The sequence below is a fragment of the Cajanus cajan genome, chromosome 2, assembly GCF_000230855.2.
Source record: "Cajanus cajan strain Asha chromosome 2, NIPB_CcT2T_4, whole genome shotgun sequence".
Taxonomy (NCBI): Eukaryota; Viridiplantae; Streptophyta; class Magnoliopsida; order Fabales; family Fabaceae; genus Cajanus; species Cajanus cajan.
This window is the reverse complement of record NC_138518.1, coordinates 29,293,392-29,300,193: the sequence shown is the minus strand read 5'-3', so window position 1 is coordinate 29,300,193 and position 6,802 is coordinate 29,293,392. Positions and strand designations below refer to the sequence as shown.

At 36.6% G+C, this 6,802-nt stretch overlaps 1 non-coding gene across 1 annotated transcript; it reads right to left on the bottom strand.

Annotated features, from left to right (window-relative positions):
* Nucleotides 1-6,142: 6,142 nt before the first annotated feature.
* LOC145955354 (small nucleolar RNA R71) lies at nt 6,143-6,249 on the bottom strand. The gene has a single exon (XR_014431968.1). It is a non-coding gene; the product is annotated as a small nucleolar RNA R71 (small nucleolar RNA).
* Nucleotides 6,250-6,802: the final 553 nt, after the last annotated feature.

Here is a 6,802-nt window from a genome sequence, read left to right as displayed (position 1 = left end):
ATTTTATGTCATTTTATTGGTCATGGTATATTGATTCCAGGGTGGGTTACGTGGAGAGTTTAACTCCATTTAACCTCCTTTGTTGATACACTCATTTTCTATTTTTTCAGTAGGAGAAAGGGGGTGGCATTAAGCAATGCTTGAGAGTGTAACTAGTAATTGGGCCAGAATTGGGCCTAGGCAAAATTTTACATATTGGACTCATTTTGCTCCTAATTTTTCATAGATTTGATTTAGTTAGGTCTCATCATCATTGGATGAACCTAACTAAACCAAATCAAACATTTTTGAAATAATTCAAGTGAGCTTGGCCGCCTAGTTGCCTATTCCCTTCTTTGGCCAAATTTGTGTCTAACCTTCAACGAGTTGAGAAGCTTGTGCTACAAGATTCTCCTTAGCTTGCATCCCAAGCAAGCTAAGTGAGAAGCTTGCTACACAAGTTTCTAAACTCAAGTGGACGGTCACCTAACCTTACCATGGTTCCTAGTGAACCATGGTTAAGGTTAGCTTGCTCTCTAAGCTATCTCTCCCTATATATTTGTAATTCCTACATTGTAGCTCACTTTTGACATTTATGAGAAAAGAATTTAGAAATTCTCTCAATCAAGAGTCCCAAAACCATAGAGAAATTTCTCTCTAGGTTCTCCCTCAAAGGTTCTTCAACCTTTGGACTTGGTTCCTCAAGCTTCTTCAAGCTTCTTGAAGTGGCCAAACCTCCTTCATTGCTTCCTTCACCATTGGAGTTTCTTCAAGGTGTCTTCAAGCATCAAAACGGGTCTCCTCAAGAGTGAAAAGGTCTTGGACGGATTGGACATGGATGAACATCAATCTTCTTCAAGTTCCTTCCATCAACATGTTAGTAATAACAATATGTATTATATTTGTCATACTCAAAACCTCGGTGGCAATGCGCCACGTATGACTTAACAATCTCCCCCTTTTTAATGATGACAAATATAATCTATCAGCTTCATACATGTTTATATATATCAAGCATTTTATATCAGACACAGAGCATAGAGCAAGTAGATATTATGTAGTGTAAGGGATAATATGTTCTTTTTCTTAAAATGCCTAAGGTTCCTCCCCCTTAGACTATGCTCTCCCCCTTACTTGATTATCGGTTTAGTTTGATAGATTTTGTGATCTCCGTCTCCCCCTTGGTAATCATCAAAAGGAATAGAGGGTGAATATGATATACTATTGATCATCTATCAATTCCATTCCTAGCCTATCTCTTAACCAGACATATCTATCTTCTTGAAGGGGTTTGGTGAAGATATCAACTAGTTGTTCTTCAGTCTTAACATAAATCAGCTCAAATGTTCCTTTTTGCAGAATAGGATTTTTAGAAATGTTAATTGCAGCAGTGTTATCACAGAGTACAGGAATACTACTTTCATAAATGTCGTAGTCTTCTAACTGATGTTTGATCCAAAGTAGTTGCGTAAGACACTGTCCCGTGGCAACATACTCAGCTTCACAAGTTGATAAGGCAATCGTGTTTTGCCACTTGCTAGTCCATGAAACCAAGCAGCGACCAAGGAAATGACATCCTCCGTTAGTGCTTTTCTCTCCCATTTGTCTCCTGCATAATCTGCATCACAATATCCTAGAAAAGAAAATTTCTAGCTTTTATAGAAGTTGATGCCTAGGTTAGGTGTTCCTTTAAGATATCTTAGGATTCTTTTAACCACTTGTAAGTGTACCTCCTTAGGTTGTACTTGAAACCTAGCGCAGACGTAGACGCTGAACATGATGTCAGATCTTGACGCTGTTAAGTACAAAAGAGACCCAACCATTCCTTGGTACATCATGCTATCAACTTCTGGTGATTCTTCGTCCAGACCAAGAGTAGTTGAAGGATGTATTGGAATCTTCATTGGTTTTGCATCTTCCATTTTAAAATTTTGCAGTAGTTCTTTTGTATATTTTGTTTGATGAATTTTGATTCCTTCGTCTCACTGGACGATTTGAAGTCCTAGGAAGAACTTTAGTTCTCCCATCATGCTCATTTCAAATTCATCCTGCATAAGCTTGGAAAACTCTTGACAGAGATTCTCGTTAGTAGCACCAAATATTATGTCGTCTACGTAGATTTGGACTATTATGAAATCATCCTTGATTACTTTTCTAAATAGGGTGCTGTCAATTTTGCCTCTTATAAAATTATTATTTGTTAGAAAAGAACTTAATTTTTCATACCATGCACGTGGTGTTTTTTTTAATCCATACAAAGATTTGTTTAGTTTGAAAACATAAGATGACAGCAATTCATTTTCAAAACTAGGAGGTTGACTTACGTAAACTTCTTCTGAGATTGTTCCATTTAAAAATGCACTTTTGACATTCATCTTATATAATTTCATGCTAGTACATGCAGCAAAAGCAAGTAAGATTCTAATGGCTTCTATTCGAGCAACAGCTGCAAAGGTTTCAGTAAAGTCTATACCTTCTTGCTGAGAGTACCTTTTTGCCACTAACCTTGCTTTGTTTCTTACCATTTTTCCTGATTCGTCTAATTTATTTTTGTATACCCATTTTGTTCCTATGATCGTCTTATCTTTAGGCATTGGAACAAGTTTCTAGACATCATTTTTCTGGAATTGGCTCAATTCTTCTTGCATGGCCTGGACCCAACTTTTGTCTGACAAGGCCTCATCCATGGTTCTTGGCTTTGTTTGGGATAGCAGAGCAATTTGTGCTTAAGTTCTGAATTAACTTCAAGTCCTTACTGCATCCTTTGCTTCTCCAATGAATTTTTCTTGTGGATGATGAGCCTTCATTTGCCAGTTGCAATTGACTGGTTCTCTGTCTTCTCTTTCGTCGTGTTGAGACGTTATTTCTTCATACTCAGGCTTCTTCGTTTGATTGTTGTTTACCTGCATATTCTCAAAGAAGTTGCGTAGCTCTGATATTTCTTTATCAGGCTTATGTTCATCAAATCTAACATTGTTGAACACCCTATAGGCTCTTGACCTTTCAGAGTATCCAAGTAGAATACCCTCGTCAGTTTTTGAGTCAAATTTTCCTAGATTGTCTTTGGTATTTAAAATAAAACACTTGTATCCAAATGGATGAAAATATGATATGTTGGGTGCTCGTCCCTTCCACAATTCATAAGGAGTCTTTTTCAGCAAGGGCCTAATATATATTTTGTTTAGAATATAGCAGGAAGTATTAACTACTTTTGCCCAGAAATGTTTGGGGGTGGAAAAATCATTTAATATTGTTCTTGCCATTTCTTGTAAAGAGCGATTCTTTCTTTCTACAACCCCATTTTGCTGTGGAGTTCTAAGCGTTGAAAAATTGTTTTATTCCATTTTCTTCACAAAATTCTTGAAATTGTTTATTTTCAAATTCTGCCCCATGATCACTTCTAATAGACACAATTAACATTCCTTTTTCATTTTGAACTCTTTTACAGAATACATGGAATACCCTAAAGGACTCATCCTTGTGAGTTATGAACAACACCCATGTCCATCTAGTGTAGTCATCCACAATGACTAATCCATATCTTTTACCACTTAAAGATGTTGTCCTAGTGGGACCGAATAAGTCTATGTGGAGAAGTTCAAGAGGTCTTGTGGTGGAAACATGATTTTTTCTTTGAATTGGGATTTTAACTTGTTTCCCCTTTTGACATGCTTCACATACATTGTTCGTCTGATGCACAAGATTTGGTAGTCCTCTTACGAGGTTATGCTTTTTCAGCTTTGAGATTAATCTCTGGCTTGCATGACCAAGTTTCTTGTGCCAAATCCACTGATTTTCATATGAAACCAGACAATCAACATTTTAATTTTCTAGTTTGTTAAGCATTATTTTATACAGGTTGTTGCATCTATTAGCTATAAATAATGTAGATGAATCAGGTTGACTAACAATACATTTATTTTTGTTGAAGGATACTTCATAACTACTATCACACAATTGACTTATGCTTAGTAGATTATGTGTTAATCCCTTAACGTACAGAACATTATCAATGGAAATAGAGGAGTTGATACCCATTTTACCTATCCCCATGATATATCCTTTCTGTCCTCCTCCAATTGTGACTTGCCCTCCTTTCTTGGACTTGAGGTCTAGGAACATAGACCTTTCGCCCGTCATGTATCGCGAGCAGCTGATGTTGTGTATTTTACTCGTATTTTAGCACTTTAATTCACAAGAATTCATAGCATAATCATGCATATCTTTCATGTTTTTAATAAATTTTTATATCATTTTCCTATTTTATGCTTTTCTTGGTATGTGTTGTGTTTTCTCTGAGCAGGATCAAGATTTAAGAATTAAAGAGGAAATGCTGAGCTACAAGGAAAATCACGGCCGTGATTCTAAATCACGGCCGTGATTCTAAATCACGCCCGTGATTCACCAGAGAAAATCACGGCCGTGACTCCCAATCACACCCGTGAACGCCACTGACCCTTCATAGATGTGCTCCAGAGAAGATCACGGTCGTGATTCTCAGTCACGGCCGTGATTCACTTCGCGTCCCAGCTTTTTAAGTTTTATGTTTTATTTTTATTTTTGTAATTTTTATCTTGGTAGTTTTACCTTTTTACCCTTTTAGGTTATAAATTAGATGAGGTTAGCCTAGAACAACACTTTTGTTTTCGGAGACAGTTTTATTTAGTTTTTGACACTTGGAGAAGGTTGGGCGCCTGTGCCATCGACTCTAAGGTTTGCTTTTCTTTTATTCTTCTTTTCTTGGAGAACTACTATGAACTCCTGTGAGTAGTTTCCCTTTTTCTGGGATCAGGGCTTAGCCTCTGAGAACCTCTTTATTAATGCATTATTCAGTTTCTTAATTTTATTCCAATTCTTGATTTGTTCTTTTATATTTTATATATGAACTTTAACATTATTGTTTTCATAATAACATTAATTAAGGATGAACTGAGAGGAGAACTTGATTATAATTATGATAAACAATTAATCTTAATTTTCATAATCATAGATAATTAGGGATGAACTGAGAGGAGAACCTAATTATCGGAACCTAAAGGAACAGACTTGAGTGTTAAATCACGAGAGTTGATTTAAGCTTTCGAGGAGCAATAGATTAACAAAGATCTTAATGGGTTTAATTGAACGTAATTACCACGAGAGTAGGGATTAATTTTAATTAAACACGTCCTCGTAGCCTAAGAAGGTGCAAGGATTAAATTAGGTTAAGACTACCTTCAAGATGGAATAGAATTAATTAATGAAAATAATAATTCAATATTGTTGGAACTCTTTGTGCGAACCCTAGATTCCCGGAAATCTCCTTATCTTATCTTAAAGTTTTATCTTATTCATTAATTGCATTACTATCTCTTTTACCAGCGAATCTGATCTTATCATCTCAAAACAAACATTCTATCTGTTTTAAAATTCAAATTAAAATACTAGTAATTCTAGGTCAAACACGTAGTCCCTGTGATTCGATATTTATTACTTGACGACAACCGTACACTTGCGGTTTTTCTATACATCAAGTTTTTGGCGCCGTTGCCGGGGACTACGTCTCTTGACTTAAATTACAATTATTTTAATTCGAATTTTTTTAAAAAAAAAAAAAAAATTAAATAAATAAATAAATTTTTTTTTTTGTTTACTTCTCCAATTCAGATTTCACGGGTCACTTTCTTTTTTTTTTTGCAGTGCCTTAGGGTTAATGCAAAAGAGATCTCTACGTCTTGGGAAACCAACACCACTTGATCCTGAGATTGAAAGAACTCTCCTGAGAAGGAAAAGAAACCTTTTTAGAGAATTTGACATGGCTGCACAACGAGATAATTTACCGCTTCGGGATTACTCTGCACCCGTAGCTCGTGGGATACCTGGAGGGGAGATGCGAACTGGAGCTACTGTACCAGCTTCTCTGGTGAATATGCTCAAACAGAACACCTTTGGAGGACTACCATCAGAAGATCCTAATGACCACTTAGAGGGGTTCTTGGAAATCTGTGAGACCCAGCAATTTGATGATGAAGTTTCTGATGGAATGCGACTCCGCTTATTCTCACTCACCTTGAGAGATAAGGCAAAGGTGTGGCTAAGAACAGTGCCTAGAGAAAAGATAGCAACTTGGGAATTATGTGAAAGAGCTTTTCTAGAGAAATTCTTTCCTCCTTCTAAAACTAAAGAATTGAGGAAGAAAATCACTAATTTCCAACAAGGCACTGGAGAGACTATTTATGAAGCATGGGAGCGGTTCAAAGGATATCTTCAAGCATGCCCACAACATGGCTTCAACCGTTGGCTTACCATCCAATTTTTCTTTGAAGGATTGGACCAACAAAGCACCATGATATTAGACTCAGCAGCTGGAGGATCTTTCATGGGGAAACCTATTAATGACTGCATGATTATTTTGGAAAATGTAGCCTCAAATCACAGCCAATACAGTGAAAGAGAAGTCACAGCAAGGAAAGGAACTCCGGGGCGATATGAAGTGAACAATATTGAGTTACTCTTAGCAAAATTTGATACTCTTAATCAAAGATTAGACAAGATGGAAAAAGCTAAGGTTAATTCAGTGGCTACAAATCAAGTATGTGACCTTTGTAGGGAACAAGGGCACACTGCAGTAGATTGTACCTCAATTTTTACTGGATAAAAAGAAGATACTACTGAACAGGTGGTAGCTTCTCATAATTTCTATGACACTCCTCGAAGAGAGAGGAGTAATCCATATTCCAACACATACAACCCTGGTTGGAAGAATCATCCTAACTTTTCTTGGAAGAATAACCCAGTTCAAGGAACTAGCAATCAGCAACCTAATTTCCGTCCGTCCAATCAC